Source organism: Uranotaenia lowii, chromosome 2 (genome assembly GCF_029784155.1).
Source record: "Uranotaenia lowii strain MFRU-FL chromosome 2, ASM2978415v1, whole genome shotgun sequence".
Lineage (NCBI taxonomy): Eukaryota > Metazoa > Arthropoda > Insecta > Diptera > Culicidae > Uranotaenia > Uranotaenia lowii.
In genome coordinates, this window is record NC_073692.1 from 68,789,517 (window position 1) to 68,809,876 (window position 20,360).

The following is a 20,360-nucleotide window of genomic DNA, read 5'->3' on the forward strand; positions in this document are numbered from 1 at the left end:
TCAAAAAAACCCAAAGAGGTATCAAATATCCGAATGATTTTGAAATCACCAAAAAACAAATTGTGGAAAATGAGAGTTTTATAGCCTATATTCTTGGTTTAATTGATTTTTTCGATACAAAATTACATGAATTATTGGTATTGTGTAATGAAATAGTATCCAATTTTGTTGCATACAAGCTTTCGTGCAAAATATTCCAATTTCCAAATTTTCCATAATTTGTTTTAGCCATCACTCCTCTCCTCCCCACCCTTCCTCACGATGTTCCAACTCCTAGTGATAAAAGAAGGATTTGATATTTGTTCCGACCTTATATAAAAACCAAATTGTGTAGTGAAAAGTGATTATTTATGTGTGTGAAACGAGATTTTTGGAGCAAGGTTTATGGTAAAAACTCATAAGGGTTTTTTGGTTTTTTGTAAGCCTTAAATACTATTCAAAATATGCTGATTAGTGTTCATGAAATGAAAAAAATTCTTTAAGTATTCTTTTCTTGATTTTTGTAGAGTTAATCTTGAATTTTCACAAAATTTTCTCGGATGTTGTTCATTGCCGGGAAGTTTAAGGCGACAATTTCGAATTCAAATGCCCGAATTTTGCCAGGTTTTAATGTTAAATTTCCCTGATTTGTCCGACCCGGATACGTGATGAAAAAATTCTAGCAACATTACACAGTAAATTTTTGCCTCGATTCCCATCAAAAAAATTGCTGAAATAGTCCAGCAATACTATTTTTGCTAGACATTAGCAACCATTCTTCGTCTTGCTGATTTTTCCAGCACTTGATGTGCGTTGCTGAAAAACCAGCAATCGATCCCACCATTAGGGTATTGTTCTAAAATTTTAAATGTAATTTAGAAACCAAAAATTTCCGGTTGTTTTTGAAAAGAAATGCTGATTTCCAGCAATATAGATAACTGGTTTCCAGCAATTGAGATTGCTGGATTCCCAGCAATTGAGTTTGCTGATCGTTTTCTGCAATTCAAATTGCTGAAAATTTTGCTGGAAAACATGCATCGGTTTACTTGGAAGCTCGAGTCTTTATGCCAGTGGTGCTTTTCCAATCATAACATCTTTAGTGATAAAAAATGTGCAATTCTCGAGTCTTAAAATTACTTTTTCTATCGCTATCAATTTTATATAAAACCTGCTTGATAAAAGGAAATTTCTTCATCAGCAAAAAGATGAACTTAGGAATGATTTGGATTTCAATTTGCGTACCCATCAAATTTTATTTTTCTGGAAATCAGAAAAATTTAGTTTTTTTTGGATGCTAGCAAAATTTTGCTGGATTTACCAGCAATCAAAATTGCTGGAAAACACAGCAAACTAAATTGCTGGAAATCTAGAAATCTCAATTACTGGAAACCAGCTATCTTAATTGCTGGAAATCAGCATTTATTTCTTCATAAACTGATTTTTTTTTAGATTATAAATAAGATTTTATTTTAAACCTTTATGGTAGTCATATTTATAACTGTGTTTATAAAAAGATATTTGTTGATTAATTTTTGATGGGCCACACTAATTCGATTTTTTTATAAGAAAATTATAAAATCTGCCAGTGGGTTAGCCGCTTTCGCCAAGTATTGGACAACATTCTCCATCTGAAATAAAAATAAAAATAATTCGATTGGATTGCATTGCTGGAAATGGAGTCAAAAATTTACTGTGTACGGTTGCTCTGATACGATCTTGGCAAAGAAATAGCAGTGCGTGAATTCTGAATTGCTTAGATAGTTTTTTTTTCGGTCGATTTACATCACAAACTTTGTCGAAGGCTTTCGAAAAATCTATAGTGTGTGATAGTGTTCTTAGGTGTGCGTAGGTTAGATCTTTTTTTACGGTTTAAATTTTTTATTGGTGCATTTTTTCCAATTTTCCAAGGCTCGGAATATTTCCTTGAAACTAATATTTAGTTGAACAGTTCAAACATGGCACCATGGGGTTTGAGGCGGCAAAAAGTCAAAAATTAACTTCATCCTAATGATATGTGTCATATACCAGTTTGTAGCTTTATATTTAACTAAGATATCCCCAATTTTTCAGATAATTATCATAAGCACTTTTCGTTTCACAGGCATCAGACTTAGAAAATTTTGAAAAATATACTCCAGATCCAATAACAATAAAATCAATTTTTCTCCTTTCAATGAAATGCTACATCAATTCCCAATACATCGTTAGAAAGCTTTATTTTTTTAACTTCTTTTCGAAATATTTATAATTTTTACACGGTTAACAAAAACGTGTAAAAAATGAGTTACTTTAAAATTTAATCAAAAGGTTTAAATATTTTGGAATCTAAGGAAAAAGTCTAAAGTTTCCCAATTTTTTTTTGTCTTTTAAACATAGCTAAGGGTTTAATGATTCGAATGCGAGAAAAAATGCTTCATATATTTGCATCCTTCAAAGCTATAATAAAAACAAAAAATGGGTAATTTCTATCCATTTAAAAAAAAATATGTTAAACATCATTAAGCAAACATTGTTCACAACGTGCAGGAAGATGATTGTAATTGAATGTGACCAAAAGCTACGATAGAATTTCGATATCTGTAGAAATAACTGAGATTTTTTTAAAACTACTTACTTCCCAAAAATTTTAAAATTTTAAAGCTGCATTTTTTTTTTGCATGTAACTCTCTAATTCTTCATACAAAACTGAATAACCATGAACTAAACTACCCTGAGTGGATTTGCTTTAATCTTCAAAATATTTTTTGTGAACACAGAACAATATTCACGCGTTTCCGAAATAAGTTTATTTAAAGAAGTACAATTTGTATTTCAAAACTACACTATGCATTTTTACGAGTCAATGTTCCAATTTTATTTTCCTTTCTGAGCACACATGTAAAACCAGAGCTGAAAATAATTTATATTGGGTTTTGAATGTATACGACTCATTTCATCTTCAAAAAATTCATAAATAGCAAAAATATACTTTTTGCTTAGCAAAAATATACTTCATTGTATGGGGATGTCCCATAGTGATGGGAGGGAAAAATAAGGAAGTAACTGTTTTATAAACTTCAAGGAAACGCCATCATGCCCTACAGCATTGGATTTTATAGTGCTTATAGCTAATACCACGACATAAATACGGATGGTCGCAAATTTAAAGCTATTTTGGTTAAGTGGAAAAATAGGCAATTGTAACTTGTTCGGTGAGAAAATAGATATGTATAGAATATTAATTTATATCATTGCTTGTAAGAAATGAAACATCATTTCAATTCGATTTGAATCAGTGAATACTTTTGAGCCTTTTCCAAAACTTCTGATTTGAATTTGCAGAATGTATTTGATTTGAGACAAAGTCCACTTTCACTCGTTTAATTTTACTATTCATCACATTTCGTAATCGTTTACATTGCTGGAAATTCCATGTCCGGTATGAAAGATCTCGAACTTGCATCGATTTACGTTTCTGATTTCACGTAGGAATTTGCTTGGGTCGAACTTTTCTCAAAAATAACATAACTCTAAAATGAAATTGTTAAAAAGTTCGACCAAAATGTCGATACGATCAATATCTATTGAAGAAAAAATAATGTCATGTTTAGAGAATCCAGCAGCAGAAACTTGATTAATACTTAGTACGAATTCTCGGTTATAAGTTATCATAATATCGATAAGTAAACAACCTCTAGAAAAAAGTGGCTTGGTGTAAAGTCTGCTTCATTTAATATTGGAACACAAACAATTGCGTGTAGTTCAGTCATTTATTAACGAATTCATAATTTGTTTTTCATACAAATGTAGAATTTTCTTTACTCTTTCATAAAAAAAATTAAAAAAAATATTCATTGCTGTTTCGAAGAAATTCTCGTACTTTTCCCGTAATACGGCACATTAGGCGGCGCACACCCTTTTCGTCCACCGTTTTGGCGATTTGATTCCACCAGTTCTTCATTTGAGTCATGTTCCTAACAAGTTTTCTCTTTGCCTTAAGCCTCCGCTTCGTGATTGCCCAGTATTTCTCTATCGGCCGGAACTGGGGGCAGTTTGGGGGGTTGAGGTCCTTCGGTATTACGCTGACCCCGTTCGTTGCGTACCATTCCATAACCGTTTTGCTGTAATGGCAGCTTGCGAGGTCCGGCCAAAACATTACTGGACGGTCGAGGGCACGAATAAACGGCAGAATCCGTTTCTGTAGGCACTATTTTTTGTAGACTTCTGATGTCATTGTCTTGTCAGTGAGAAAGTCTTTGGTTTTCTGTCCACAACTGCATATCCCCTGCCAAATCATGTATTTGCGGGCGAATTTATCCGCAAACACGAACTTAAATTTTGCAGGTACATCCCCCCGAGCCGTCGCCAAATAAAATTTTTGACCTGGGATTTGCCCAAAGTCCGCCTTCACGTAGGTCTCATCGTCCATCAGAATACATTCGTCGAACTTGGTCAGCACTTGGTCGTACAGCTCTCGAGCACGGATTCTGGCCACACTGTTCTGCTTCAGCGTCCGATTTGGCTGTTTGCTGGCTCGGAATGACCTTATTCCTTCCCGGAGACGGCCTGGAACTTATTGGCCAAATCGCGGTCTGTAAGATTGGGATTCCTCTTGACGGCCTTGATGACTTTCCCACGCAGTTTCCGGTCGACAGTTCCACTCCGACGCTTCGAATGCGGCTTCCGAGCCGTCGTCAATGTTTCCTTGTACTGCTTGATAACACGCCATACGGTATTTCTGGGCATTTTAAGCTGTTTATCTAGCTTCGATGCCGACAACAATGGATTTTCAAGAAAACTGTGCACAATTTGATCTCTCCGTTCGGCTTCCATGGCGGTTGATTACAAAATGCTATCGTTTGGTGTTATGACATAAATACATGGTGAAAGGTAATGAATTTCCCGACACGTGGGTGAAAAAAATTTCCAAATCCGTCCACTAGGAGCGCCACAATGAGCAAAAGAATTTGTTCAAATATTAAATGAAGCAGATTTTATTATTGATGCATAAGAAGCCGTGTAATTCAACCAATGAATTGATCGGTAAATTCGGTAGAACATAGTAAATTGTATTAAAATAGCCTGATAGAACAACGTTATCAAACGTAAGTGAAAAGTTACATACAGGATTGTTCAGAGTATCTTCGAGTCGAGTATTCAACTTTATCTAGATTTCGTTGGAGTGGAGAGACGACTCTAAGATGTTTCATTTCAGGATTTTTTTTTAATATTAACAGATTTCTCCCCCTCGAAAGTGTAGTCTGACATGTAGTTATTAATTCAGTTCGCTTTTCCGAACGACCATCCATTTAGGGACGCCCCGTAATAAATTCAAACGTTTAGCTGTTTTTTTTATGAAGGATTAATCACAGTAATTTATGTTTGTAACTTTAATTTATCGGCCTTATCGGTAAAAAATGTTGTCCTTTTTAGTAGGGACATCTAAAGATTATGAAATTTTTAAGATGGATAGAAGGTTAGATGAAAATATAAGATGGTAAAAATGAGCGGGTAGAATTTATTGAGAAGCATGGTGAGGCCACCAGCAAATCAAAATTTGAGGTTATGACTGAGGCCAATTTTCCGCCAATTCTTTCGTCCGTATATACCCTTATACCTCAGGGGGTGCTTAGTTTGCCCCACACGGAGGCTGATTTTCAGCATTTTTCACATTAGCTTAAAATGCATTAATTTTCCAACTTATTTTTTGTGCATTTCCATCCTGGTTGAAATTGAATCTCTTGAGTGTCATAATACTTCAGGCTAATGAAACTAACATGTTAAAACTTTGAGATGTGGTCAAAATAGCGTTGTCCTTAAGGTGCCCATTATCTCCTTATTTCCCCTATATTTAACTTCAAGGATACTCACAAAAAAGAATAAATTATGAAAATTTAAAAATTTCCAAAACCTTTTGTAAGAAAACAAATTAAGACAATATATCCTGATAAATAAATGCTGGCATGAATAAAACAAAAGCGATTACCTCTAAAGCTTTTACTAAGCTCAATTTAACTATGGTTAAATTTGGTATAAAAAGTACAAATAAATATTACACTACAAAAATTACAGCACATATGTTTAGTAAATTTTAAATATTTTTCAATTCCAAGTTTAAAACCTTGTACCGCACTTTTGTGAATTTAAAGAGATAAATAGAGATATATTTAATTAAATCTTTTGAAAAATCCTTTCAAATGCCTTTTCTACCTCAGGATACCACTTGTCTGTTATGATCAAAGAAATAACGCCACCCGCAAAACCTTCTCTGGTTTTGTTCGGCCCACGAAAACTAGAAATCAAACAACATTTTTGCCGTAAGTCTGCCCCGTAGAATGTGAACACAAAAATTCACCTGGCACTGCAAGCGCCATTCATCAACACGCCCCCTCCTCCATTCGTCAAGCACGAGTTGTTGCTTGTTCACAGGAAAACACCCCAACTTCCCAGTTTGTAGGACTAAGCTCTATGTGGTTGTATCACTATCTTGGTATGTTATGGTCACTTTTCACACTTCAGCCATACGCGAGCCAAGAGGTTTGATCTTTTTTTGAAGAACTGAAGTTGCTCCGGGTGGTGTTTTGCGATTTCATTTACACCATTTGGTCGCCCCGTGCCCGTGCGCTCAACTTTTAACTGACATTGGTACAATTACCTTTTGAATTTGACAGAATGTCGTATTTTTGAAACAATCAAACTATTTTTTGATTATTAACATATATATTTTTTTTTTGAGGAAATATATTTAAAACTAAGCACGAGAAAAATTTCAATGCTACTGCAAAGGTCATAAGTTGTATTGTCGAATTTTGAATTTCAAATTTCAAATTTCTGTTTTTCGGAATTTGGCGAACGAACATTTCTCAAGATGAAATTAAGGCATTTGGTAGAAAACGAGTTACTCTAGGTGAAGGTTGAACTTTTGAACTTGGCAAAGCTTTTTGTAGTTAATATAGTCGGCTAAAATGTTACAATTTTCTCCCCTGAATTTATGCATCAACAATATGTCTTTTCTCTGATAATGTTCAAAATCCTGTTAATTTTGGTTTGAGCAAAACAAAAACGAATCGAAATTTATTTTTATACTTTTTTGTTCAATAACGATAAATTTTCAACAACAATTGTACTGATTCATTGAATGTAATACTTACAGCAACTGCATGATTTTGCTATTTCCAAGCAGTTTCCTGGGTCACATACTTGGAGTGTACAACATATTTTCATTCTGAGCACGTGTTTAGTAATTTGATTAAAAACTATTTTTCTCCACCACGTGAAAACGTTATTGAAAAAAAAAAAAAAAACAAAAACAAAATAAGGCCATCAGAGAATTATTAACCCTACTATGGTGATCGAAATTGAAATTTTTTGTTTGTGTTGAACATCAAATAATTTATACTTCGGACGTTTGAAACTTTGCAACCTATCTAATTGAATAAATATAACAGGCCTTCTACTGCATCAGATGTTGCATAGAACCAAAATGTAATGTAACCAAAAATATAATGGAAACTTTTATACTATTTTTTAAATTTTTTTTGTATGCCTGAATGTACAATTAACACACGACGTATTACAGGACACGACACTTAACGTTCTTACAAAACGGAAAAAGGATTCAAAAATTACCTTTTTTGTCGACCGGTTTCGGGCTCGATGTTGCCCATCTACAGGACGATGTCCGACTGATCACACAATGAAATTAAAAACTCTTGCAGCATCCTACTATGTCGTAGTATTTGTCGGGAGGATGGTCAAATTTATAACAATTTCCTTTTAGTAAGGGAGAAGAGTGGCGACGTAATCGGCGCCTCGTCTTCGTTCATTAGCGGTTTTTCGGCCGTGCTAATGAACATTGACTCCCATGCGTTTAAGTGTGAGGTTTTTCTAACGCATTTCTTGTACCTCACTTTTTCCCAATCTATGGCGTGATCAAGTTCTGTTGCGTGGGAAGCTACACTAGATTCGTTGATTCTTAGGTTTTCTACTGCGTTCCTATGTTCTTTTAGTCGAACTTTGAACTTGCGCCGTGTTTGGCCAATGTAAATGGCCGGGCAATTTTTGCATGGTATTTCATAAATACCTGATCTTTCTTCGTCTGGAATCTTATCTTTTAGCGAAACCAACCGATCCTTGAGAGTGTTCCCACTTTTGTATGCTGTTTTTAAGCCATGTTGAGAAAGTATCTTGGTAATCTCGTTGGTTAGTCTGGGGTAGAACGGCAAACTAACCCTTTGGGATTCTTCTTTCTCTGGTCTTAAGAATCCCAAAGGGTTAGTTTGCCGTTCTACCCCAGACTAACCAACGGGATTACCAAGATACTTTCTCAACATGGCTTAAAAACAGCATACAAAAGTGGGAACACTCTCAAGGATCGGTTGGTTTCGCTAAAAGATAAGATTCCAGACGAAGAAAGATCAGGTATTTATGAAATACCATGCAAAAATTGCCCGGCCATTTACATTGGCCAAACACGGCGCAAGTTCAAAGTTCGACTAAAAGAACATAGGAACGCAGTAGAAAACCTAAGAATCAACGAATCTAGTGTAGCTTCCCACGCAACAGAACTTGATCACGCCATAGATTGGGAAAAAGTGAGGTACAAGAAATGCGTTAGAAAAACCTCACACTTAAACGCATGGGAGTCAATGTTCATTAGCACGGCCGAAAAACCGCTAAGGAACGAAGACGAGGCGCCGATTACGTCGCCACTCTTCTCCCTTACTAAAAGGAAATTGTTATAAATTTGACCATCCTCCCGACAAATACTACGACATAGTAGGATGCTGCAAGAGTTTTTAATTTCATTGTGTGATCAGTCGGACATCGTCCTGTAGATGGGCAACATCGAGCCCGAAACCGGTCGACAAAAAAGGTAATTTTTGAATCCTTTTTCCGTTTTGTAAGAACGTTAAGTGTCGTGTCCTGTAATACGTCGTGTGTTAATTGTGTAATTAAGTTCTTACGTTGGCACAATCCCGTTTAATATGAGCCTGAATGTATTTTTAAAACTTTATTTTAATGCTTGTTTCAACCATTCTCGATTTCATTTCAATGAATTTACCTATATAATTTAAAACAGGATATCAATCAAATTGAATGTTTAATTCTATTGATAGCATAAGTCAAATCAATTCCTGTCTTCAACGAAGTTTTAAAATGAGTTAATTTTAACTTCAATTACTCCAAGACTTTCCGTAAAGTTGTCAGAAATAGGTGTAAAGAAATCTTCTGAAATTGAAAAAAATTGTTACATTTTTTTTAAAAAGCGCTGTATTTCTGATACTCGGTGTCTATAGTAGGTTATAGTAGGTCTATAGTAGGACACTCATATCCAATCAATGGAAAATACAAATAATTAAAAAAAAAACATTGTCCTAGTATTTTCAAAAAGTTTAGAAAACCTTTTGATTATGTTCAAAATTGCCTATATTTGAATACTCCTTCCGCTTCAAAAAGGAGCGTTCATTTATAAAATTTAAGATTCCTTCAATTTTTTTCTAAAGGGTGGCTCAATAACCTTACAAACCATTGACCATTCTGACTGGACACTCGATTTAGTTTGTTGGATAATTTTTCCAACAGTACACAATATCGATTCCAGGGTGCGCGTCGATCGATTTGAAGAAATGCTATCCCAGTTAGAAATCATCCTGTCTGATCCTGTCAGCGTGATCGTGCTATAAACCTTGAGACCCAAGACAACTTAGATTATCAGATGCCATGGAAAATAGTTCGCTTATAAATTTTGTTGAAATTAAATTTAAAAGGAAGTTAATTTGAATTATAATAATTTTAACGATTTTTTTTCCATGGAAGCAAAGCACACCAGGTCAGTTAGTGAATAAATAAATTCAGAATCTTAATTTCTGATATAAAAAATGCATGGAAAAAAACATTTGGATCAGGTTTTGAGAACAAAAGAAATTTTTTTTTTTTTTTTTTGTAGCGGCCCACCACACTCCCCCACACCAAAAGGCTCAATTGAGCCCCCTGGTAATGGACGCTACTGTTCTCAGCATGTCTGGCAGCAAAATGATAATAAGAGTAAACGCGAGCAAATTTTAATCATGCTGAGAACACAAATATTTATAATGTCGTGCGAGGAAATGTATTATTTAACTAAATTGACTACAATATGAAATCTCAATGGAAAATAATTTCCTTTGAAGAGATTCATTATTCGATATTTACTAATATACTATTTATTTATTGCTAATTTTATTATGTTATGTTCAATAATTTTATAAGATAAAATACAAACTACAAGATTTTTAAGAAAAATAATATTAGATATTAACGCTACAAAAGTACAAAAGGTAAACAAAACAAAGACTGGTTGATGATCGACTGTTTTAATGGTTCAATTTTTCTTTCAAAAGCTGTATCACTTTGGTTTTGAACATGGAACGATTGGTTATGTTTTTAATATCCGTTGGTAAGGTGTTGTATTTAGTAGGTCCAATAAATGAAATTCTTTTTTGCCCTAATGATGTTGTGGATCGGCTTCGTTGCAAGAAATCTGACTGGCGAGTGTTATGAGTTCGCAACCCCGTAGTAAAATGGAGGTTTTGAATATTTTCAATTGAGTGTAGATTATCATAGACATATACAACAGTTTGCAAATCACAGAGTTCAGATATTGGAAGAACGTTATGCGTTCTTAAAGAGTAAAGCTGAAGGGTAGGGAATAACAAAGGGAGCTTTAAGATGTTTTTCAAGCATCTATTCTGGAGCGTTTGAAGTTTCTGTAAGTGGGACAAGGAGGCTCTTCCCCATATCATAATAAGGTAGTTCAATTGAGAGTGGATAAACGCAAAATAAAATTTAAAGAGAACATGTTGTGGAACAAAATTTCTCAGTTTCCAAAGAACACCGCAAAGAGGAGTAATTTTTTTTTCCAAGTGTTCAATGTGACGATTCCATGAGAGAGTTTCATCTAAGTAAATTCCCAAGTATTTAAAATAACTAACTCTCTCAATAGTATTTCCATTCATAGCTGGGTCATTAGTACGAAGTAGCTTTTTATGCGAAGAACGAAACAACATGTATTTTGTTTTAGTATAATTTAGTGAAAGTAGGTTTGAATTGAAATATTTTGAAAGCAGTTTTAGGTCGTCTTCAATGTGCTGAATTATAATATCAGGTGAAGTTTCAGAATAAAAAATTGCTGTATCATCGGCAAATAAACGTGCTGTGCCTTTAAGTTGAAGGTTACATAAATCATTGACATATAAAAGGAAAAGTAATGGCCCGATATTACTCCCTTGTGGTACACCGATATCAATATTTCTTAATTCGCTTCTTGTGTTTTCAATAGCCACAAACTGCTTGCGACCTTCTAAGTAGCTACGAAGGATATTATTTGCTGTTCCTCTTATCCCGTATTTATACAGTTTGGACAATAATATGTCATGATTTAGAGTATCGAAGGCTTTTTTGAGATCCAAAAATAGTGCCCCAACAATATTTTTTGACTCTATTTTACATATGATGGAGTCAACTAATTCTGAGATGGCAATTTGAGTGCTCGAACCTGATCTAAATCCATATTGCAGTTTATAAAGTATATTGTTCTGATTTAGAAAGTCTACAATTCTATTAACAAGAAGCTTCTCGAACACTTTACTAAAAACGCTTAAAGTCGAGATAGGGCGATAGTTATTGACGTCAAGCAAATCGCCAGCCTTAAAAACAGGGATGACTTTCGCAATTTTTAGACAGTTCGGGAAAACTCCTGACTCCAAAATTTTATTAAAGTATTGTGTAAGTATGTGCGAGAATTTTAATTCGATATTCTCTTCTTTGTATTGCAATTCAAAACTCAAGTAGCAGCTTTCATTTCAAGTAGTTAACTTTGAAGGATATTGAAATTTAAGTCGTAAAATAATATGCTTAAATTCATGCTTGGCATCGCTCCTCAGATTTGCCCGTTCAGAGTAAGAGCGTGTATTTTTTTCGCTGTGCTCTTCCCAAACGCAGAATCTTTACAAAATGCTCAGTTAGGGGAAAACTGTACAAGACGCACCAGTTAAGCATAATCGCTATTTACGGCGAAACTCATCATCTATGAACCAAATTGAAAGTTCACGACGATTCAGAGATCACATTTACATCTTATCAAAAAGAAATAATATGTTAAAAACACGATTTTGGTTATATTTTTGTGAAAATCTTAAACAGCCAGAAAACAAGCCGCGGGGTAGAACGCCAAAACTAGTGGACAGAACGCACCATACCGGATGGGTGGTGAGAAATGGAACAATGATTATACGGAATATAGTAATTGAAACATCATTTTTTTTTATTACATATTCATCGTATTTTTTCAAACTAACCATAATTTGGCAAAAAATCCTTTTTTATTGCTTAATTTAACGAAAATTTTGCTTTTCAAAATTCACTTTCTTATATCCTTGTAGGTAAAACGCCTTCAGGTAGGCAAAGAAATTCAATTTCTTCACTGATATCGCGGCAAACATGGCGGCAGATAGTTTTTTCGAGTCAAATATTTTTGCACCTTTTTTACTCAAACAAGGACGAAATTTGTTATAAATATGCATTCTTATCGTAATTTGGGAGTCAGCAAACAAAAAGAAAGACATTTTGTTTTGACATTTAATTTTTCTCAAAAGTTAACAGCATTCAAAATTTGAGCCTAAAACACGTGGTTTTGCTGGCATTCTGCCCCAATTTTGATAGGATTAATTTTAGTTAAAATTTGCGGAAAGTTAGTGAAATATAATAAAATATTAATTGTCATCCGAAAGTGCGTACGAGTGTTATAACGAAAAGCTGCAGTTGGATCAGTTAGCGCAGACTGGTTTACCATAAAACCTTATATGTTAATCATCAAAAATAACAAGTTTTTGGCAGAATCCATTAATCCTTCTGTTTCTAAGCATTAAAGTCGTTTTTGTTAAATTTTCATCAAAAAAATGATGATAAAGCTCGTTTGCTACAATAAAAATGAAGAAAAACACCATTCGGAGCCAAAGGTTAGCGTATTTTTGAGAAAGAATGGCATGGGCCATTTTACCTCGCAGGTGCGTCTTGTACAGTTCTCCCCTACCTCCAGAGCGACCAAGCGTCCACCCAAGTGTGCAAGAGAAGCAAGCAAACTGATGTAGTGAAAGTGAAATTAATAACGCCAAAGGTAGTTAAGATAGAATGCTGGTGTCTTCGACAACATTGCTCTGTATAATATAGCGCATATTTTGATATAAAAAATAAAGTTTAGAGGTCCACCAATAGCGTGATATAAATCATAACATTCTTGTTTAGCATTTTAGAGCTCAAGTTTCTTCTACAAAGTTATTTATCTCAATAAAATACACAACTTTGCTTAACATGTCAAAGTTCTACAATCTTAACCCAAGGAGATACGGTTAAATTTACAAAAATACTCAAAATATGCTTTACAAAAAGTTATTGTTATTATCGCGCTATTTTTGAATCTCTCGACTTTAAATTTTATATCAAAATATGCGAATTAACAACTTTGCCCAAAACACCTATCTGGTCATTCCTGAGCGAGTTCCTCTAGATTGATGTTCTGCACCAGGACCAATAATTAGCTACGAAAGCTTTCTTCGGTCGAAAAATATCAAAAGCGTAGCGGTAAAGGAAGATAATTTGTCCCAGATCTCTGCGTAATTTTCACGGTTTGTTTAATAGACAAAGATTTTTGGATAATTTTAGTAAATGTTACTTTGCGAATTGCTGCTTTTGTAAATTAATGTTACCCACGTACGATATTTAAAGTACATAAACCTAAGGATACAGCTATTTGCGGATGCCCGGATATTGTGAAAAAACTACTTGGATTTTGCCTATTTTTATCCACATTATTTGGAAAATTAAACAAGAAAATCGAATTTAGTTTAAAATTGTTTGTCGAAAATTGGATTTGTGAAAGTGTGTTTCATCAAAAATCAAACCAAAACTTTCCTTCGTATGTTTTAAACATACATTTAACACTGCTGATGTGTTGCGACAAAAAAAAAATGTAAGTCGTTTTTCTTCACTAGATAAATGTCTGGAATTTCCTCAGATTTGGCCGGATATTGCTCGGTTTTTGGAATGGAAAATTTCAGATTATTTCATCATGTTTTTCAAATAATTTGCCAGGAGGTACCCGACCCGGCTACGTACAAAAATAGTTTATACATAAACCTACATTGGACCTCTTCGACTGATGCACTGTTCCGCAAAGCATAGCGGCTTTTTTTAAGAAACCATTCCTGCATTGAAATCTTTCTGGCTTGATACACTGAGCGTCACAGCAGCGTCGCTAGAGTCCAATTTTCTAGTTAGCTCCTTCTCTTTTCTTTAGAGCGAGCGACGTCCACCCGACCGTCAGAGCAACCGCAATCTGGCGCACTCGGCAAAAAGATTTGTGAACGTTGATCGGCTGAGCAGTGCACTCGGAAACCGAAATGATAAAAGTGTAATTCGTTCTCTGCTCTGTTCTGTTTGCGAGGTGTTGGACAAGCATGCTTACATTAGAAAACATTAACTAATATTAATATTTCTACCAATTATACAAGGTGTAGCACATGACAAAAGATTTGAATTCAGGACGCCGATATTGAAACATATTCACCAAAAATGTTGTTTCCTTCCTAGCAAACATAAAATAGCATTAGGAATGATAGATCAAGTTATTAATAACTGTTGAAAACGCAGGTTTCAGTGGTGGAATAGAGTTATCTTTATTCATGTTTCGTCTGTGAGGCCAGTAGAATACAACTATATTAATTAGCGATAGCTAATTGTCACATTCCACTTCTTATATTCCCTAACCGGGAACGTTCTCGTTTCTCAATGAGTACTTTTATATTCTTACCGAGAATATCTGGCAACACTGTGGTGACACAACAGTGTTGCCAGATATTCTGGGTAAGACCCAATTTGAGTTTTCTCGCCTAATCGTAACATTTGTACTGTGTTTACCATCATCAGCAATCATCGGTTCCATTGTTCGCAATTGCGAATTGCATGGAAATAGTGGGAACCAAAACAAATAATGTTTTGGTTTCGCTGGTAGAACAGCAGATTTCCTCTGTTGTTCACAAACGGATTTCATCTGGAACCATTCCGAAATCGTGAGTATCAACAATAACGTTACAGTGAATCGCAATTCCAGCCGGATATCTTAACGATCGTATATATGGTTACTTGAAGTCATATTAAATCGGATTTGACAAAAGTTCATAATGGTTGCATTATCCACTAGACTGCCAGAAATTTGTATGTGAAAGATAAAACCCGTGAAATGTTGTACGCTGCAGGCTTAAATTGATCCTAGGCTTAGTACAAGATCTCATTCCGAATTCGGGCCAAATCGGTTCACGGGAAGAGGTTGCTTAACAAGCCTGAAGTTTGTATGGGTTTTTGAGAATTTTTTTTTCGGGAGGAACATTAAAATCCAGTTTTTCAACCACAAATTAAGTCCCATTTGGCCGATTTCTTTTAAACACGGTTTTTCTTTAAGCCTGAACTTTGACAAATGTTTCATCCGAAGACTGCATTTCGATTCGAGTTAAAATAAAAAAGTTAGGCTTTAAAAATTGGCTTATTTTTTTAAGGGTGAGATTTTTTAAGCTTAATTACTTTTTTATCTAAGCTCGAATATAAATGCAGTCTTCAGATGAAATATTTGTCATCATTTGTTATGAAAAACCGTATTCAAAGAAAATCGGTCAAAAGGGGTCAAAGTTATTGATGGAAAACTAGATTTTGATGTTCTTCCCGAACCAATTTCTCAAAAACCCATTCCAACTTCATCAGGCTCGTTGAGCGACCCCTTTCCGTGATCAAATCTGGCCTTAATTTGGCATGTGATCTTGTACTAGTCCTAGAATCAATTTTAAAATTAATGCATTAATGCAAATTAATGCATGCAGTTCTCGAACTAATTAATGTGACTTGAAAGAGGTATAAATTTTGTGTGTGAGTTTAAGGTATGATTCCGTTCTTATTTAAAAAATAATACTCACCAAGCAAATGCAAGTACGAGGCATTTTCGTGCAAGGTCTTGCACGACGGTGTCTTGTCCGAACCAATCCCGGTAACTGCTGGAGTGAGACAAGGATGTATTTTGTCACCGCTGCTTTATCTCATCGTAATGGATGAGATCTTGACTGGATCGATTGACTGTAGACCAAACCGAGGATTGCCGTGGAATCCTTCAGCGATTGAGCAACTGAACGACCTTGACCTGGCAGACGATATTGTTTTGCTCGCCCAAACACAACAAGACATGCAGAGCAAACTCGATGACCTCACCGAAAGCTCCAAGGCAGCAGGTCTCAAAATCAATGTCGGAAAGACCAAGTCGATGGAAATCAATACAGAAAATCGTTCCAATTTCGTGGTAACTGGACAACAGGTTGAGACAGTGGAGTGCTTCCAGTATCTTGGTAGCCAGATTACGCCTTATGGTGTTACCAAGAAGGACATCGAAACCCGAATAAGATCCGAATCTTCAACTCAAACGTCAAACGTAGAAATCGAGATTCGGGAACGTCAGTGGAGATTGATTGGGCACACGCTGCGAAGAGATGAAAACGAGATTTGCAGAGAGGCGCTTGACTGGAATCCAGAAGGGCATCGAAGAAGAGGCAGGCCCAAAAGCTCGTGGCGGCGAAGTCTAGCCGCTGAAATCCGCACAGTTGACGAGAACCTTGGCTGGCAGCAAGTGAAGACGCTGGCTCCGGATCGCCAGCAGTGGAGATCTTTTATCTCAGCCCTATGCGCCGGTCAATCGGCGCTGGACCCTTAGGCGAAGCAAATGTTTCAATATTCGAAGGAAATTCAATATTTCCTATCATAAAGATAGAAAAGTTTTTTTTTATCTATTGAATGCCTCCATGATCCACTGTGCGGTCTGTTTTCAACAGGCAAGTATGTTTGTTTTGATTTAATTCAATATGTAAAAAGTTTAGGGGAGACGATTTTTTGACGGTTATATTTGTCATGTTTTCTGAATCTAGCCCACTGTGCGACACTACCTCGGCTTGGTTCACTTGTTCTTATATGACTGGGTTTAAGAAATAGAAAGTGCTGGGGTGGTCGAGAGGTAGGTTACCCTGGATATGGATAGCGCAATTAGAACCGTTCACACTTAATTCAGTAGGCATCTAAGAAATAACTTTTTTTTCTCAAAATTGTTGTAGTCGGACAGAATTTCCAATTGCTTATACTACAGGTTTATTCTTTGAATTTAACATATTTTGAATACAAACCTTGAAAATGTGTTAAGAGGATTGACAAATCCTTGAAATCCGACAAAATCTGCTGAGCAAGCACAGCTAATCCTACTCAACAAATTCGTTTATGGATTAATTAAAAAGGCTCGAGCAACCAAACGGCACTTGACACTTCGAGAAGCGGAAAACTAGCCGGATGACAAGTTACAAGCTTGGGTGGGTAGTTTCAGTTACCTGCAATCGTACTGTAAGTTATTGAGCCTCTCGGATCCGCAGCCCAAGGGTGGAACTTTTACATCTCATACGACGAGGAAGGTGCACGAAATGCTGGACATGTAAGGGCAGCCGCAGCACCTTGCATTATTTAAAGCTGCTACGTTAGCCCGCCCAGTTTTCGGCACCCACACTTGCCCGAAGGAAATCTGAGCGCAAAGTGCAACCATAATTACTGTTATTATTGAACGTATCATTAGAGAAACCGTACATTTATTGTTATATCAAAATTACAGAAGGAAGTCCAAGGGTTGTGGCAGGGTGGTATCACCTCATCGTTTTGTTACCCATTGAGTCGAAGTGTTTTTGTTGTCCCGAAAGGAATTATGTTCTTGATTTGCATCCACTCAAACCAGTATTGGCCCTACAGTTAAACGATATGTACAAAGGTACCTCCATACGATTGCTCAAGCCTCCCGGTGCAACATTGCACGACTTTGCAATCTCTAAATGGGAGCAATATGAATGGTTCAACTACATATAGAGGTAAATGTTGCCGCTCTCGGAATATGATTGCAACATTTATGGTAATTGCTTTGCTTTGCTTGATTCCCGACTGACTACCAACAATAGTTAATAAGCGACCGAATGTTGATGCGCGTGAAACAGTTTAGTTCTATTGTGCTTCAATTAGGTGGAAGTTGAGTAATAAAATTTCAATGCATACATAAGCTAGTGCACAGGCTTCAGACTTCCTGCAGTAGCACAGAATTCATGGAGCCCGCACATCGGTAATTGGACGCTGAAAAATTGTCATGAACCCGATCCGGCTGCATAAAACATTATTTTAATTCGGTAAGAGGGCCGAAAATATTTATACTTTTTGATGAAAATCTGAAAAATTGATTTAAACTCCCCATTGACGCCTTCAATAAACCGAACGCCTTTTTTTCAATTATTCGTTTTGCAGAAGAAGGTCTCAAATAAATATTTCCAGAATTCGATGAAGAAATCTTATAATCATAATCTACGAAAATCATTTACGTACCTTAATCTATACATACATAAAACCTTCATTTTGATATGAATTATACCTCTCAGCTGTTTTTTTTATCCCTTGATTAGCTTAAGCAGGATTTAGATTTCAAGAGAACATTTTTTTCGGAGAAAGAATTTCTAAATTGTTATGTTTTAAAAAACAAACTTTCTGTTTTAAAACGGAAACCATCCGAATTTAAAACGAACACAAACACATATAGGATCTCAATTAAACTTGATGTTTCCTCGAAGAGATTCTTTTTTCTTAACTCTGAGAGAACATCTTGTGAGGATATGAAGGCTAGCATTTAACAAATGCTTAAACTACCAACCCACAGAAAGTGTACTTTGTGTGCCATGACCGGGATTCGATCTAATACCCGTTGGTTTATCGATTTGATGAATTTAATAAAAAACGAAAAAAAACAACGTACAAATAATGAAAAAAAAAAAAAAAACAATTGAAACATTAATATTTGGCTGGTAAATGGTGGATAATGTGCAACACGAGACCCCATAGTGGTCATATCACCTCTTATTCACAACTCCTATCTCTACCTCTCCGTGGTACCGGCTGGGATGCGAGTAACCTAAGGGGAGATCGGGTACCCAACCCCGGTGGATGCGTCTGTTCCCCAGGTCAGGGGCGGCGTGCAACAACAACCGAGCGTCTGTTCTCCAGGTCAGGGGCGGCTCAAACAGCGTCTGTCTCGCAGCGAGCGGCTTAATTTATGAAATGCGGCTCCCACCAGCTAAGTACAAGATGGCAGCCCCATCGCGGGATAGGGACTTCAGGCCAACAACCTACTGTTCCCGACTTGAATTTGTTAAGGAATCCGAAAGAAATGACCGACCTGGAACTTTGGCGACGACTTTTAGCATGAAAACACGGACACGAATTGGAACTTGGAACGTTTAAACCCTTGCAAAACAAGGCAATCTGGAACAACTTGCTAGAGAGGCTAGCCGCCTCTGGGACTGAGCGAAGTCCGTCAGCCTAATACTGGAGAACACAAGACACAATCCGGGCAAGTCCTGCTTTACTCTGGCATACGAGGAGAACATGCTACTCGGGAACGAGGAGTTGGTTTCCTGTTAAGCCCGCAGGCCTACACGGCCCTCATTAGATGGGAACCGATAAACGAAAGAATAATGGTAGCCAGATTCAGAACACGGGTTAGAAACCTTACAATGGTCCAGTGCTATGCGCCAACTGACGTTGCCGATTTGCAGCAGAAAGAGCAGTTTTACAGTCAACTGAACAGCGTGGTAGAGAAAATTCCAAAGAGTGACATTCAAATCCACTTAGGCGACTTCAACGCAAAGATTGGCTCCGACAATCAGGACCTTGAGCGCATCATGGGGCGCCATGGCATAGGACAGATGAGCGAAAATGGAGAGCTGTTTGTAGAATTTTGTGGCAACAACAACATGGTGATCGGTGGATCGCTTATCTCCCATCGACCAGCACATAAGGTCACTTGGGTATCCCGAGATGGCCGAACAGAAATTAAATTGACCACATCTGCATCAGCCGAAAATGGAGAAGGAGCCTTCTTGATGTCCGCAACAAACGAAGCGCAGACATTGCATCTGACCATCACCTCGTCCTTGGCGAAATACGACTGAGAGTCGCGCATGTCCAACGGCGCAAGGAGAAAGTCGGGTTTCGATACGACGTCCGCCGGTTGGAGAATCCAGAGGTGAAAATGGCATACGTTGAACAGCTAGAATACCGAGCCTCGGAATTCCATTAGCAGGCTCGGTTTCACAGAAGAAACAAAAATGATGTTATTTTTCAGTACAAAATATTCAATTTTTCCGTACAAACTTAAAAGTTCAAATTTACTCATGTAAACGTACCTTAAAAATTCTGCAAAAAATCATGGATGAGTTTTGGACCAAAACAAAACTTTTAAGACCCCAGGGTTTGAGAAA